Source organism: Cygnus olor, chromosome 4 (assembly GCF_009769625.2).
Source record: "Cygnus olor isolate bCygOlo1 chromosome 4, bCygOlo1.pri.v2, whole genome shotgun sequence".
Taxonomy (NCBI): Eukaryota; Metazoa; Chordata; class Aves; order Anseriformes; family Anatidae; genus Cygnus; species Cygnus olor.
Window position 1 is genome coordinate 952,689 of NC_049172.1, and position 16,843 is coordinate 969,531.

General features: G+C 36.0%; 1 protein-coding gene across 3 annotated transcripts in view; it reads right to left on the reverse strand.

The window, feature by feature from the left end:
- LOC121069469 (bifunctional heparan sulfate N-deacetylase/N-sulfotransferase 3) overlaps positions 1-16,843 on the reverse strand; it is a 357,491-nt gene that overhangs the window by 146,743 nt on the left and 193,905 nt on the right. For all 3 annotated transcript variants that reach the window (XR_005819439.1, XM_040555702.1, XM_040555700.1), the window contains exon 4: positions 4,026-4,143. The gene's annotated coding sequence lies outside the window, so the exon portion shown is untranslated. The remainder of the gene's footprint in view (positions 1-4,025; positions 4,144-16,843) is intronic.

The window sequence follows — 16,843 nt, forward strand, 5'->3', positions numbered from 1 at the left end:
GAGAACATAAGATAAAACTTGTGAAAAGGTTGAATAACAATTGGTCCCTAATGAAGCTCAAGCCAATGCAACTACCAAAGATTTCTTTCCAGATATTGTGCTGTACTCTCCTGTCTCAATCTGACATCCTTAATAAATAAATAACATACTAAACATACTTAATAAATAAATAACATACTAAACTGGAATTAAAATTATTTTTCCCTGTTACTGGCTACATCTTAACAAATGCATTAAGAAGCACAAACACCAGAAATGGTTCTATTTCTAATCCCAGCTACTAAGAAGAGACACGTCATGTATTCTGTACAAAGAAGGAACGGATGGAATTATGGTGCTTCATAAACGATACCCACACTTTCATATGGCTGAACCCAAACAAACAAACAAAAAAAGTGGTACGCTGTAATGAACTACTTGCATGCCCTGTCATACATGAGAAGTGCTGGACTGTTTTTCCACTTGCTGAGCATTCAGAGGAGGGCTCAACATCCCTAGCATGGTTAGAGTCTTAGTACTTCACCTGTCCTTCAGAGAGGTAAACTTTTACAAGAAATAGTTATTATCGAATGAAAATTATTCTCTAGAGCCCAAATTTCTCCACTAGATAGACAGATAACAGGACAGGGTAGCTTAACCAAAGAATGGAGTTCTGAGTCCATCTGATTAAAAATGAAAGTCATGTATTTTCTTTTGGTAGAAAAAAAATAAAAGCAAACATATTTTACTATCCTATGCTCAATGTTGTACTTGTAACATTTTTATTCTCGGCATCAGTGAAGGCGAAGGTGAGGGGGTCTGAATGTTACCAATGCTTGCATGAAGCTGGCCAGAAGGGCTATCGAGATTACTTAATGATGTGTTCTTTACAGTTAATGAACCATTCCTCAATTTTGTCTATTTAATAGAGAAAAAATAAGTTACTCTGAGGAGTGCATTTGTCTTGAGGGGATGAGTGGTTTTGATGCTTCCTATTATAAAAACACAGCATTGGCTGTAAATACAGCCAATATATATATAGTCTAAAACATTTTTTCCTTTTTTTCCTGAGCATAGTGTTAATAAGAGATGGACCACTATATTGAATGTTCATACATTAAACATTTTTTGACAACATATGCTGTCTTTGAAGTTACACACAGGTAATTTTGTGACATAATTAATAAACCTTGCCTTAGGTATGCTAAAAAATTTAGAAGTAGTGTAAGGTACTACTGATTTCTTCATTACAGTCGAGAAATTGCATTTACTGTGAAAAAAAACAGGATATCCTTGTAATATGGAATTACAGTTCTCAGGTGACTGACTCAATGAAATATTCGAGAATCTGCTTTACCTGACTTATTATTTCACTAACATCTATTACTACTTAGTCCACAAGCACAGATTAAACATACTGCAAGCAAAACTATATATATACACACACACCACAGTATATTATATACCAATATATAAGTATCGTATATATATATATACCGATATATAAGTATTTTTCCCTAGAAGTTAATTTCCAACTATTTTTTTTCTCTTTTTATTTTTTTTTTCTCCAGGAGGTTGCGATTTCTTTTCACTATGAAAAAGAAGACATTGAAAAAATCCCACAAAAAAAACATAGTACTGAACCTCATGGCAGAAGACAAAACAATTTTCCAAAAGCAAGGGTTTTAAAGACCAACAAAAACATTGACGTTCTTGTCATAAGGCCTCTTCTTTATTCTTACAAACATAATGTTATGAAACTGCTTTCACCTTAGCATGAAAAGATCAGAATTGCTGTCTTGATAATGTTTGTTGGTCTTCACCAGCCAATGCAAAGTAATGTCCCTAAAGACAAGAAATCAACAAGGCTCAAACACACAGGAACTCAGCCTGCCACTCCCTAGGCCAGCGAAAGGCTCAGCTCATTACAGCCAATGTCGATGTACGTGCACACATGCGTGCTCTGAAGTTCTGCTTTTTCATGTTGTATTATTGAAAAGTGATTTAGTTTCTCACACTTTCAAGATACTAAATATGACATGCATATGGCACTAAGCATCCTAAAGACACAGAGATTTGTCCTCAGTATGAAGTATCATTTATAGATACCGTTGAATGTGGTTAGATTGCTGTGTAAGTTTTTATGCAGTGTTCAATACAACATAACCTTTGCATTTTATGAGTAAAGTAGAAACAGAAAAATCTAGATAGTGCAGCAAGATATTGCTAACAGGTGTTAGCTGAAACATACTTTACTATTAATTGTTCTGATCACTGTCTCGAGACATTTTTCTTATTTTGGAATAGCTACACCTTAACACAACAGAAAACAGACTATTAACATGACTGTTGCCAGGGTAAGAAACAAGAAAGGGATATAAGAAGAAGCTGAGATTCTAAACAGACATTTATTTCTTTCTCCTACAAAACTACATTTATTTTTTTCTCCTACAAAATTACAGCAATATGCAAAGAGCAATACTTCCAAGTATCACCTCCAATTATTTTGTTGTTTGTATTTCAAAACTAAACTTAAAGCCTGCTATTGAAACCAATATTCTTTAAAATTTTAGGTGTTGACACTGAATGGACAAACCTGAAGGAAGAATATAAGCCCCAATTTCATGCCACAATTTCATCTTCAAACTAGGGCACTGTGAAGTTTTGCCTCAACTCAGTGACCAAAAGCAGATAGGAGCCCATCCTGGACCACAGATTCCATCTATTACCTCTATTACCAGAATTTTCTGTTTCATTAGGACATCAGAGCACCCCACCTAACTGAATAGGGGATTTCTGGGAAGATTTTCACTTACAGCAGAAGAAACTAGGGGCACTCAAAACTGCTTTCTATGCCTTTACTGTACAATTTCAATGATTTTCTGTCAATTTCAATCCTCAGAAATGCTTGAGAAAAGCATCGTTTATTGCGATATAGTTTGCAAATAATGCAATATATAAAAATACATATTTGTATGTTACTTGCTCATATATTTTATTATGATAACATTTTTTTTTAAATAGGGAGAAGTGAGGACTTGTTCTCAGCTTTTCTCTATACCTATTTATTTAAGCAGGAGATTAACAAAATTCATTCAAATGCCAATTAGCATATATTTAGCTGAAGCAATTTCACATAGCTCACAGCGTCTGTCCAAAGATCAATCTTCACTTATTTTGGAAAGAATGCCAACAATCCTTTGTAATTGAAGTTGTCCTATTACTACACTGCTTTTTTTTGTTTGTTTGTTTTTTTTCTTTTCCCATTTTATTGGGCTCATAGAGCATTGACAATGGTCTTTACTACTACAATTATCTCGCAGAAGAAAACATTTTTCTCCAGACTCTGCAGCAGTACTTTCAGATAGCATTTGTTATCATTTCAAAATTTTCATGTTTTAGGAGAGTCACTGCCTCCTATAGGATGTTATATGTGGAATTCAGTGACAAAAACAAACAAACAAACAAAAAAAACAAAATAAAGAAACAACTTTCTTGCCCCAGGTTATACATTTTACTTCATCGAGACTCAAAATCCAGCAAAATACAGCTATACTCCCTCATGATACATCAGTATTTGCATTAATGATCATGCAAAGAAATAAAAGCAAGCTGGTGTATCAGCCTTATCTAACATAAAGTGCTAAACAGCACAACCATGTTTTCTTCCACTTAGACGCATTAAAGCCTTAGATCTATTCTTATTTCCTAGTCTGCCTTACTCCATCAGAAAGCAGTACACTTCCCAGAAACCTTGTTCTTCCAATAAACTCTCTGAAGCGCCTATTATCCTAGTAGGATTCCACCTTGTGAGGATGTACACATGAGTTTTTTGTTTACCAAGTTCAGGGTAGAGGGCAAGTGTAAGGGAGTCAGTAGAATTGGCTCTGTACTCAACTCCGTAAAGACAATCAATTTTTGAGACAGTTTCCCGTGACAGGCAGGCAATAACTTCAGTGTGGAATTTTTGAAAGAAGTGATAGCCTCTGCAACTATACCATAATATGTGTGGATGTGTGCATAAATGAATTCAAAATTTCACTTACATAGCAATCATACTTTGCATTATTGGCTTTTCCTCCCTTGTGAAGCTGTTCCTGCAAGGCTCTCGATGCCTTCTCTCACTTGGCATGCTGGTAATACTCCTTTCAAAGATGGATACTGCTATAAAGGAAAATAAAAAGCAGTATTATATTATTATTTCTTTGTCTTTGCACAACTCTTTAGATAAATCAAATGTCAAACTTTTTTTTTTAAATTTTTTTTAATAAAGCCTATAATCTCAAAGCTTCAGGTCCATAGCGGAGATCAAGTTCTGCTACTGCCTGTTGACATCCTTTGCCTAATAAGGCATCTCAGTCCAGCTCAAGTTTCATTTCAACTGTTTTTATTACTCCCTAAATATAGTTTTACTAACCTGCTTTATAAATTACAGTTGCCCACTGGCCTGCCTGCTGGTGGTGAAAATTGTTAATCCATCATTCAGAACAGAATCATGCAAACATTATTATTAACAAGGGAGAAGATACTGTTTCAGCAGTGCCATTTAACCTCCCCCTCCATAATGGAAGGTTAGGTAATGACTGACAGCATAAAGAATAATGGAATCGTTAATATATGAGGCCATCCTCTGCTTCTGTCTATCACAAGTATTAGAATCGTTTAAATGAAATACTTTATGTGACTAAAACACATTTCAGATGATATAATGAGTTACAGCTTTTGCTGGTTGAATGTATATATTATTCCTCAAGTTAGACTCAAGTCTGAAGGCTCAGTTTTGCCCTAAATTACACCTGTGTAATTCCACCACTCTGAATCATATGATAGGAGGTATATTAGTGAAATATTACATCCTTGAAAAGTCTTTTTGCTACACTTTTTGAAAAAAAAAATAATTTTGAAAACTTTTAAAATCAAGTCAGTCTGTAGAAAAACTATTGTAGAAAGAAGTACTGCTGATTTAATAAGACAATTACACAACGTAATGTGAAATGGATTCTAGTAAAGGATTTTTCTCAAATGCAAGAAATTCAGATCATGGGACAGAAAATCAAAGTGCATCTACAATGAACAAAGAATTAAACCGATTAATTAATTTAGTTATGAAGTATTGCAGTTTTGCACTCTGAAGGGTACGTGGATTCAATGTTCAATAGATATTTCTGGGTTGACCCTACTACATGATTACTCCAGAGTTTCAAGTCACGAGATCCTATACCAATTTATTCTTGCTAGCACTGTCTTTCTGTCTTTCCAGTTCAGGCTTAGCAACATAAAAAAAGCTTTTTTTTTTTTCTTTTTTTTTTTTTTCCCTCACCCCCACCCCTCCCTACTCCATGCCCCCTCCCCTCTTCTATGAAAAGCCGATCAGGACACCAATACAGAAAACATGTCTCAAATTAAACAATATTGTTAGGTATTCACAAGACTTCCAATTTCCACTGAGCCCAAGTGTGCTTGCTGTGAATTTATAGTACCTAGAAAAACAACAGAAGGCTAACTTGGATTTTAGAGTTGACTCAGCTATTGTTTGTCAGAAATTGCGATCTTTGTCACCTTAGCTGAATGACAGGCTGAATCATGTAAATAACTGCACCTTCCACCACTAAAAGAAAGATCATTTCAGGTCAGTTGAAAAAAAGCTTTTTCATTTTCTCATGGGAAACAAAACAAAACAAAAAACAAAGACATTTTCTCTTGTCAACCAAACCTTTGCTTATTTTTTTCCTCAAGTTATAAAAGTGAAACATTTTTAACATTTTTAAAACAATTTTTGAACATTATTTTCAGCTCTCTTTCAAAGGGAACATTTACTAACCTGATTCAAATTCATATGTTTGGTTTCTTTTTAACATCATTAAATACATTTAAACAACCAAAAAAAAAACCACAACCACAACATACAAAAGAAACATTGCCTGGCTTTTCCTTCTAGTTGTCCTCTTGAAGAATATTCTCTTTGGAATTACTCTGAATTTACAGCACAGAATGACATACACAATACAAGCAGCAGTCTTAAAAAACAGGAACTCAGAAATTAGTCAACGACTAAGCAGTTGAAAATAAGCCTTGAAAAAAAAAAAGTCTAAAATAGCCATGGTCCTTAACTGACTTGCAGAGGTTGTCAAAATGAATATTTATGATTTATTAACGAAATCATCATCGCTTCCATTAAACTGCTAAACTTGCTGCTATGTATAGAGTGTATCTAAAGCAGACAATATTCCGTTTGTAAGTCTTGTAATAGAAATGCTGTTTTTTAAATAGGTCTGCTTCCCTTTTAAACATGCCAGAGCCACCAAAAGCTTGCAGTCTCTAAGAATATCTTTCATTGGGAAATTGAAATCTCATTCCAAAAGATGTGAACTTTTCTAACTATAAAAAAAAAAAAAAAAAGCCAGACCTCCCGGGCTCTCTTCTAGTCCATAACTTTTAGTGGATTCCCAGCTCGAGCACCCACATAACGCATTCAGCTTAGGCTTCTAGGAAAGTCTTGTTCTCAGCATCATTTCTGAAGTTTGATGTTTGTTGTTTGCTCCTCACTTCATGCAGGCCCCCTCTTTCTTTAAGAAATCTCCCAGTTTGCAACTCAGCCACAAGCTGCTTGTCAGGCCTTTCCTGTGTCTGAGATTTCCCCACCTGGACATGCTCAGCTGCCCCAGGCAATATCTCCAACTCCCTGGGGCCCTGGTGCCCAGCTGCCAGGACGAGAAAATCGGACAACCCACTGGCTAGCTGTGCCTTCTCAGCACTCTCTCCTGTGTGTCTTTGGCCAACAAATCCAACAGTTTCATTACTAATTATGTCCCACAGTATGGGAAGCCTGAATCAATTGTTTCTTTGCTTTTGACACCCCTTGCCCCACTTGCATTTTTATACTTCTGTCTGTTCTGTAACACCCATAATAACGTCTGATCAAAGATGTGCTGTGCTGACCTTCCATTAATTACCTGCCAAATTCTCTCTTCTATTTGGGTGCCAGCTGGCAGTTTCATAGGATTGTGTGTAGATTACGTGATCAGGTTTATGGACTGAATCTTTACCAGCAGAAGGAGTGTTTCTATGGTTTACATATATATTAGCAGAGAGTGGAAGATTTCTTTGGCTGCCAGGACAAGTTTAAATTTAATCTGGAAAGGACTGAATGCTAGAAGTCTATGATGTATTTGGTGGTCATTCTTATAATTTTCTTTGGAGGAGGTGTCCCCTCCAAAAAGTGAAATTTATTTTCTTTTAGCTAGTTTCAAAAAGTACAAAAATATGTAGGTCCTCCAATTACTATAAACAAAAACTTGTAAAATTTTATGTACCATTTGTTAATGTAAAGCACACCTATTGTTGAACAAGCTACTGCATTTTCTGATGTGTCTGGAGACCTTTAGGGTTTTAGGCTGTTTCCAAAAGACAGAATTTTTAGGACCAGATAAGGCTAGTTAATAAAAAACAAAAAAACATAACTTTTGTGCACTGGGAAATAAAGCATACAGCTTCTATGAGTTCTATTTATAGGGCCCAAATTGATCTTTTGTTCCAAACAGCTAGCTGGAAAAGTTTGGACCAATTAGGGTAATTATTGACCTATCACCTTATGATACCTTGAAAATGTGTACGTGATTTTCGAGTTGTTCAAGCAGTTTCAAAGTACATAATTCTGAGAGATGCCGAGTACCTCAGGACTACAAATTGAGCATTTGTTCTGTGTGATAACCTCAGTGCAATTCCTTTTGTTTTCTTCTGGTTACACCATTTTTTTTTTTTTGTTTTATATCAAGCTTCTAAGAGTGTTACACTGTCACACATGAAATATATCCTTGTGTGTTTTTTATAAGAAAAGGCTCTGAACAGGCTATATTCTGCACACAGCCCAGGTCCCCATTGTCTTGGCCAAAGAAGCACATCAGAGTACAAGAAAATCAGCTTCACCAATTAGGAAGAGAGTGAACCCAAAGCTGTAGTACTTTCTTTCCTCTCTGAACTGCAAAGACAATAACAAGAAGACTGGAAAAAATTGAGGAGAAAGGCACCATGACATCTGTTTGTTTCATTCAACTCTTCTCCTTGCACTTGGAAAAATCACCCATTCAGGGCATTCATGTAACACACACCAAATGAGCAGGTAGGACTTGAGAACAAGCAACAGTCTGGGAAATGAGTGTTTGAGTTAGGTGAGACATGAATTGTGGAGGAGTAGAACAGAACAGTCCAAACAGGTCAACTGTTGTTCATGTTCCACATCTGGAAGGAACAATAATGAAGGACTCAATCTCTTCTGTCACCACGACTACTTTTGGTACCAGTTATTTCATCTGGTATCTTCATTTTACATCAATAAGAGATTTTTATTTTTTTTTTAATTTTTAATTTTTTATTTATTTATTTTTTTACCTCTGTGAGAACCAAACTACTTCTTAATGAATCAGAATCATGGCTCACTTTTTGTTTAGTGGATACTACTAAGTAAAGTTGAAAACCAGCTCATTTACGAGGCTATGCATTCTTCAAGTGGCTTCTGCTTTGATCTACAGTTATCTAATTTTTCTGCTCTCCACTGAATTTCATGGAAATCACAGTACTGTAGTTAATCACCCTAAAATACACATATATACATTTATATATACATATTGAAAGCAAACTGAAGCTGTCAGGTATTGTCAGGTATTTTATGGGCTGGATTGTGTCATAGGTGTTTTGATTAATCCGATGTACTTTTGGTGGCTTACTAATGTGACAGTGCTTAGTATTGCCTCTTCCATTCTCCCAATATACCTCACATTCTTTGCTTCAAATGGTGACATATCTTGTAGCTCAATATCCATAATATATGAGCTTAGCCTTGACAGCGCTGCACAGAGTCCTATAGTTGATATGATGCTAAGAAGTGGTTTTCTTCTTGCTTCCCATGGGGCACTTTCCCATCTCAGTGTGCAACCAACTGCTGACAAGACGGTTTATATGTACTGACACCAAGCACAGCTAGCTATCTAAAAGAAAATTAAATCTCACACCAAAAAAGGACCCACTATCAGTTAAGCCTGCAATGAGCTGTACCTGTGCCAAGTACCGTCATTAAGAGCCAATTTATTTATTTATTTATTTATTTATTTATTTGTTATTGTTGTTCAATACAAGAGATTCCTTCTCTAAGCAACCTATGCCCCCAAAGAAAAGACTAAGATTACAGAAGGCAGCTAGTAATTTCCACTTTTGTTATGTATAGTCATAAACTTCAGAGTAAAGACATCTAACTGCCTGCAAAGGGAAGGAGATAAAACGGCCATAAGAATGAAAATGGAATTAGTAACATGGTAGATCAGGCAATTGTTGAATAAATTGGAGAGAACATGCAAGCTAAATAAGAGTCGTGGACCAGAATACAGGAAAAAAGAGGGACTCTGTTTCACAGCAACTTCCCTCACTTCAGAATATACTTTCATTTCTCATTAGAAGCCAAACTTTTCAAACACTTTCAGGAAAACATTGTTTTTTCCTGATTGAAAAACTAGGTTTTTTAATTCACTATGGTGTGAAGATGTATCAAAATCTTTCCTTACACGTAGGGATTATGCAAGACAAACTTCAAATATCTTTCCATCTCATTCAGAATGATTTTATGCAAAAAATCTTCTGCTTGGAATCCAATGAAGAGCAGAAGATATTCAAGAGACTCACTCTTCCTGGTCTAGTGTCCCTGCTGCATGGCTACAGAGTGTGACTGAGGCAGAGTTTTTTGTTAAAACCAGTGTATCAGCATATCTAGTTGGTATCAAAACTCCTCAAATCAAATCCAGTTTAAAGCTTTCCAACTAAAGTGATACCTTTTGTTTCATTCTCAACTTCCTTTTCCATATTATTTTTTTAAATAAAAAGTGACACACACAACAGCATTTGCCCTAACACTCAAGAAAACCATTTACATTTCATTTCAAACTACTTTCAAAATGATGCTATGCTTCTTTTTTTCTTTTGATATTTCTAAAATGACAGGATGGTTTCAGTAGAAATTCTAGCATTCGCTGTATGAAAATTCTATGAGGGAAAACTCCTGTTTCTTAAAAAATACTTATCTCTTAAGAAATTTCATGTGTTTTTTTTTTTTTTTTTTTTTTTTTTCCTGTACTGGTATTCTGTTTTTACTGTCATCAGCATTGAAATCCTTGAAAATACAGCCAGAAGCCTGAATTACATTATATTGAACTTGTTTAAACTGTGTTTTAAAATTTATTTCATTAGACTGGTGCAAATACTACTGTGCACCCACTTAAATAATTTAAAATCTGATTTATATTGATTTAGGGTAAGTCAAATACTTCTCAACTTAAGGTAAGTCACTACAGGATGGGTTTAATTCACTTGATGTCTCCCTGCACAGGAGTTTAATAAAATCGATTTAGCACCCAAACTTCATTAATCAGTGCAATCTTGCATGTAGCCAAACCAGCAGAAGCACAAGAAGTGCTTTTATTGTCTAGATATACACTAATAGAAAAAGGAAAACCAATAAAACAGATGAAATTACTACAGGATGCAATTGCGCACATGCATCCTATGCTATGATGCACCAAAAACCCACCAAGAATTCCTGTCATCAGATACCTACCTTGAACTGCTTCAGGAACCTAAAACCATGAACTTCCAGGAAAATGCTTGTATGTATAATTAGCCCAGGATTAACAATGCTTTCTGTGATTTCTCAGAAAATGGAAGTGTGAATGGCATTTCAAAACTGTGCAAAGGGGTGGTGTGAAAGAACCAAAGAAAAGCCATGGAACTCCAAAATACTGTCACTCTGTATTTAACATTTTTGCTCAGATCCAGGAGTGTCTTGGTCATAAACCAAAAGCAAATCATCAGAAAAAAAAACCATAATGCATTTCCCTAATATACTTTAAAACTACACAATAGGCAGCAATGTTTGATTCAACACAACTGCTTTTAAGCTGGTGGTTGAGCCCTTGGCCCCAGTGTTCTCATATGAAACAATGCTGCCAAGAGCATGCATAACAGATGCTAAATATGCATGTCTCACACATTGCTAGAATTTGTTCATCACTGACTTCCTTTGGGATAAAAGAGATATTGTCAAAATGATAATGATGCTGTAAACATTTTGGCCACTTCAAGCATTTTCTGAATGCTAGATAAATTCAGAATAATTTTTAGCAGTAGGCTTGCCAGAGCATCAACTGAGGCCTTCATTATAGCTATTCATATCCCTATAATAAGGGTTGCATCAGCAATTCCATTATAAACACTCTTTCAGAGGATTTGATAGTTTGGCTGCAAAAAGTATTTTTGGCTGAAACTTTGTCATACAAGTTGTCTTAGATTTGATTTCTTTAAGTTAGTTTTAAACTGTTCATCTGCTTTCTAGATGGAGGAAACATGTTTTAGAGGGTTTAAATTATTCTTTTTTTGACTTACATAAAAAAGCAAGAAGTTTTTTTCTTTTGCAGTACCAATAATATAAGGAAATAAAGAGGTAGGAGCCACATGCATTCCAGTCTTGTAAACAATTAGTTACCTGTGCATGTTTACCCTTAGATACATGCTAATTACATGTGCCCTGGTTAACTGACATGATCCAAACGTCAAGGATTAAATGGGTGGGGATACATCCCATGGACGAATGGTGGAAAGGGTAACATCGATAAAATTATCAGCCTGAGGTTAAGTAATGTGCTTCTAAATAACACAGTGTAGTGGACAGCCATATTATAATGTAGTTTTGAAGGAAAAACTTGACAATCCATCCCGGTTTAATGTAATCACTGAATTAGTAGACTGATTTAGTAAATCAACTACTTTGATGGCACTGACTTCTCGTAGTGTGTAAAATACCCACAGCCTTTGTTGGATGTTTATTTTTCACCCTAATCTTGTTAGGTAACAAAGCATCGTCTACATTTTTAAGGAAAGGGGCTCAATAGGTTCCAGCAGGTTTATCCCAATGACAAGCTCAAAAACTGGGAAGTGGATGAAAGCCCACAAAATGTCAGCATCACTTCATCTCAGTGAGAAGGGTACAATACTAGTTTACTCTTAACTTAAAATCTACTAATGCCATACTCACATTCATTTACAAAAAGAAGAGGGATGGGAGCAAGCTTCCTGTTCACTGTCTTCTAATACTCTGTGATCCACTGGTACATCGCACTATTTAGTTCAAAATCTAGAAAAGTCCTGAACAACTTACTCAGTGTAAGATTTGGGCTACAGCAGTCACCTCTCCAGCACAAGTCTTTTTTCCAGCAGGTGCCGCAGGTAAATTGTAGTTGTTGCCCATGTTTTTGCAGGAGATTATGAAGTTGAACCAGAACTGGAAGCTGTCCTTGCTACACATTTCTGTTCCCTTTTTTAAGCATGGAAGTTCATGCCTGTCTTCAAGAAGCTCCCGAGCTCTAGTAACAATGGAAAGAATAATAGCACTAACTTGCTGCCAGCCAATTTCTGCTCTCCAAAAAGTGAGAGAGCATTGAGATTCTTCCTTACAGAGGCTTTTTTGCACTGCAGAAACAGAATAAAGGTCTACACTATAAATACTTTCAGGAATAAAACAGAAATAGTCATTATTTCCATTTCTGCATCTTATAAGGATTGTTCACAGTGCTTGTCACTATGGGAATAAGCATGCTTAGGTTTCCCTCTGAAAACCCAGTGTTTAATGTTGTACACTGTTATGGTCATCTAAATTAGCAGAAAGCCAGGTACAGGATGGACTATACTGTGGAGAAAAAAATAAAATAACAATAATGAAAGCTTCAAAGAATCTTATCCCGTACTGGGTCTCCTCCAATGCCACTTACATATTGCTCTTTTTACTCTTCATTTCTTTTTGTTTTTTGTTTTTCTCTCAAATTAGGCAACTAAAATAATCTCAGTTATCCTTCTAGATCACTGCTTTCTATCTAAACATTTACATAATTTATTTAGACTGAGCTAGAACAATTTGGAGATATTTATTTTTCTCGTGTTGTGTAACCTCTGTGTAACGGAGGTGGCTCGTGGTTACTTGTCCCTTTTGATGGGTAGGTATGACACCCAGCTCCCTTGCTAACAATCCTGCATTTCATTGGACTTGTCTGACATCTTTACTGGCAGCTAAATCATCCTTTCTTTCCTGGGATGGCTGATATAACTGTGTCTCCCAGGTAGGGACATATTTCCCCCTGTCGCAATTATATTCTCTAGAGCTGTGCAAGGAGAGAGAGAAGCTCGAGCCCACACAAAAGAATGAAAATGCATTATATGGTAGTAGAAAAGGAAACCAAATTCACAAATGTATTCACGTTTGGATACACGATTAATATATTTATCATCAAGAGAGGGGTTATTACTGGAAAAGGGGGAAAAGAAAATTTTTTCACAAAGTGAAATGAATCTGGGTGAAACTCACTTCTAAAAACCTGCATATTAAAGCCTTGCGAGTAGTAGAGAATGAACATCTGTTCACAGGAGACAGCAAAAGCTATAAAGAAATTAACCTTTGTTTACGTTCTTTGCTAGCAAAGATTTGTATTAGGAAATTAAAACAGTACCATACAGGGCATGGGCTCTCTTTGCACTTTTTGGACACACACAGAGTGTCTTTCCTCACTGTACTCATGAAACTGCTGTGTCCCAATTCTGTACAGCAAGTCACTAGGGTAAGACTTATAGCACATGGTTCGACCTCTCTTTCCAAGACATATTAAATCACTTTCAATTACCAAAAAAAGTGAGCTACTTGACAGAAGGCCTCAAAGCACTATCCTTCATGGTTCATTACCAGACTCTTGTAAACAAGAATAGGCTTTTCTTACCTGCCTGTGAAGATGCTGCTGAGTGTCTTATTTCTGGAAATGCTGACTATAAATATACTAGTGCTATTCCATGATACAGAACTTCCAGAAACGGTTTTCCTCTTAGCAAATTAGCTAAGATGAGTCTGTTTTGAAATTACATCTGCGCACAGAATTTTAATACTCTCACATTTCTAAGTGCAAATCTGCCTTTACATGGTGCCTAATGTGCTCCAGATATGTTGTTGCAAAAAGAATAAATGTAGAACAATCCTATGGACCCACCCTGGATTTACTCTCAGCAAATGGTGGAAGAATTTACAAGTCCGCACAATTCAGTCCCCAGTTCCTCTGCAACATATGGATGTGTTCACTGCATATACTGGGCCTTAGAAATAGCTCACTTTTTGCCAAAAGCATGATGTTGCAATCAGCATGGATGCTAAAATATACTGTCTTTTCTTTCTACATATGTATTAGCAGATTAAATATGCTTACAAGAAAAACTGGAAGTATCTAACATTAGAGATACATTACCACTTCTGGCTAGTGTTTTCAGTGTGTGTTTGCAATGGCCAAATAAGTTTTTAGAAACTTTTTTTTTTTTTTTTCACACAACAGGTCTGAGAAGTAAGAGAAATCTAAAAGCAGATGCTCAACTGTCAAATTTCAGGAGACGTCTTGGACAACGTGGATGAGCGCAGGGAAAGAAAAAAATCAGTTTGAAGTACTTGATTGGCTTTTAGCTACCTGGCTCAGGTAAACTTCTGTATAGGACAGACATTGTGTTCTGAAGTAAAGACTACAAAAAATACTGTGAATCTTTCTCAGACGAGAGTTTATAAGCACTCTCTATCAGCTAAGATTTTCCTGAGTAAGTACAGGACAGGACAATGCAAAGCTAAAACAGCCTATCACTACACTTTGCTATTCATGGCAGCTGGCATTTATTTGTAAACAGAAGAATAAATGCATGAATATTTTGTGTGGTATTAGAGAAATGGATGTTTTGATAGAGCTTGAACTGAAAAGTTTAATTGTTACAAGAAATTTAGTTTTTTAAAGTAATTTAGAATACAGCATCCAAGGGCTGCAGTATAAGCATAGTAAAACATAGTAGCCTAAATTTTATGAGATTGTGTTTGGACCTCAGAAATGGCAAAGTTTGAGAAAAGACACAAAAATATGGCACTTCTTTGATCTTAGGGAAGATTTACAAAGTCTCAAAAGCAATTTATATGAACTCCTGAGATTCTTTGCCAGTATATAATTTTCAAATTATTTTTAAGAAGTCTGTGTAGGAGAGATGCAAAAGTTGGGGATTTTTTCAAAGAATTTACATTGGCTGAGTTAATTTACTTCCTTTCTTAAAATTCAAAATGCTCATTTTCCTTTAGGCCTTTTATCCATAGCAGTATTGTAACCCTTCTGCAGGAAAATATACAGCAAAGGTAAGAACCATGGAGAAAGCACTTAATATTCTGAGATAGTTTCTCCACCAATTCCTCAAGGAGTGCCCTGGCCAAAGTGCACCAGAAGACAATGTCAGCCTTCACCATGGTGTGGACCCTGCAGTAATCTTCAGAACTTGAATGAAAACTTTATCTTGGGCATGTGCTCTACTCCAGTAAGGCAAATCATAAAATCTTCAGCAATCTGAATGAAGGTGTTATAGCATTTAACACAGAAATGAGTAATTATGGTAGTAGCCAACATTATTTTTACATTTATTTTATACCAAAGGTGATTTAGTTCATATTGTCTCTAAATTATCAGCATTTTTCAATGCTAATGTACTGATATTGTACAGATAATGTACGAGTGAATTACAGACATCTTTGTGATGAATGCCCCTAGTTTTAGCAGCTGGTAGACATGGAACAGCTGGCGATTAGGTAATGAAAAAATCACAGGGAACTGATTGCTATTTGCATGTTTGGCTGCTTAAGTAAATGTTTAAGGTGAAAGCAATGAAACAGTTAACCTTTTCTTTGAGAAAAAATAGACTTTTAGTTTTTATCAATTCTGTTTATCAAATAGAAATGAAGAGGATGACACTGTATGATCAAAGAATTTACTCAGAGCAGGGAGCTGGTGAAAAGAGTAAGGGGTGGGAAAGAACTTTTTCTGTGTCAAATGCTTCAGTTTCCACTGCAAGCAGAACATGCAGCTCAATTAAAAGGAGCCATCCTGGAAAAAACAAACAAACAAACAAACAACTACATGCATTTTTTGACTTATGTGTTTGAGGTCAGTAGGTATTTTTAGAATCAAAACTCTCATTGGAATTTGGAACTTTTGTTCTCCTCTTTTGGCGTCCTTCTTTCAGCCTACATCTATCCACAGATACAAAATACTTTAGCTTTTTAGGTAATTCTGCTTTTCTTTCAGATTTATGGGTTAGTAACACACATGCGGTACAATTCATTTTGTTCACTAAATACTGCTGCACACAACTGTAAATGGCCACAGGCAGTTTCAGAGGCTGCTCTTAGTGGCCAGTTTAAATGTACGACTGCATGATACACCACTGAGTTTTAATTTCCCAGCTTCTGAATAAGTATCACCTTACTCTACAAACAGTCCAGTGGACTACCATGGGCTTAATTAGGAAAAGACTACTGGTATCAATAAGGGTGGCAGAATCTAGCCCTTTACAGCTGTGCCAGGTTCACACAAGTCACTGCAAAGTTCACAGGAAAGCTCAAAGGCTGTGACCTTCAACTTGTTTGCTGGGAGGAACATGGCCTGGGAAGAGCATGTGGGCTCTTTTGTGTGGGGAAAAAGAGTTTTTACTGAAACTGTTCTTCTGGAAAGGCTGATTTCTCAACCAAAATGTGACCGTGTACAGCATTACAGATACTGTCTTGGGTTTCTGGGTTGAGATCTGAAGAGCAAACGTTGCTCTGGATTGGTGGAACAGACACCCATGATGATTTTGCTGGACAGAAGGGAGTGCAATTATTATTTTGCTTTAATTGAGGTGCAGGCTGGATACACATCCTGACTGACAGAGCATCCCTATGCATCACTATAATAGTCTATCTTAATAATAATATTATGGTTATTAGAAAAAAGATTCT